Below are 852 nucleotides of genomic sequence, written 5' to 3'. Positions count from 1 at the left end.
TGGCGATGCAGGGTGGGTGGAGGTGGCTGTGCTGAGTGCCAGGGCAGGGAGGGCTGTGGAGCCTCTGCCGGGGTCACAGCGGCTCCTGCTGTGGGTGGGTGGGGCTGTGATGGGCACAGCCACTGCTGGGTGCTGGCGCCAAATGTTGGCCAAGTGAGCAGGGAATTGAGCATTCTGGGGTGGCTTTGGGAATTATGTGGGTGTGTGGCAGAGGTGCTGTGCAGGGTGAAAGCAAAGGCTGCCTCGCAGGTGGTTTTGTACCATTGGCAGCTTTTATTGCTTCCTCCTGGATCGTTTTTGTGCATTTGTGTTGCTTCTAAACGAGAGGCAAAGAGTCTGTGGGATGGACCCATGCCTGTGCTTTGGGACAGGGGGACAGCTGCCCCAGGACTGCAGGGGAGGAGGGAATGTCCACCTGGTCACCTCTGATTGCTCAGATCAGGAACAGCGGAGCACTGACCCTGGGAAGCAGCTCTAATGTTCCTGCTGTCCCAGGCAGATGGATACGGGTTGGGTGGGATAAACCCTTCCTCCCCTGCCCGGGCTCTGCCAGCCAAGGTTCAGGTTGCACCCTGGGCCCTGGAGGAGAGGTGGGATGTGACAGAGCTGCAATCACAATTTCACAATGTCCTCGCTGGGCTCACGTCCCCTCGGTGTTTCCCACCATTGCCACAGGGGCACGTGGACCTTTCTTTCGTGTCGGCTGTGTGGCAGCAAGGGGACAGTTCTGGAGCCTTCCCTGGCCACTTGGGGTGGGTATGTGACCATCACCAGTGGGCATTGGAGCCGTCAAGGACAATCCTTTATTGACTCTCCTCTTTCTTTCCTCTTTAATTCAGGAGATGAATTAAA

This window comes from Coloeus monedula (genome assembly GCF_965178545.1).
Source record: "Coloeus monedula genome assembly, chromosome: 19".
Taxonomy (NCBI): domain Eukaryota; kingdom Metazoa; phylum Chordata; class Aves; order Passeriformes; family Corvidae; genus Coloeus; species Coloeus monedula.
Note: the sequence above shows the minus strand (reverse complement) of the source record.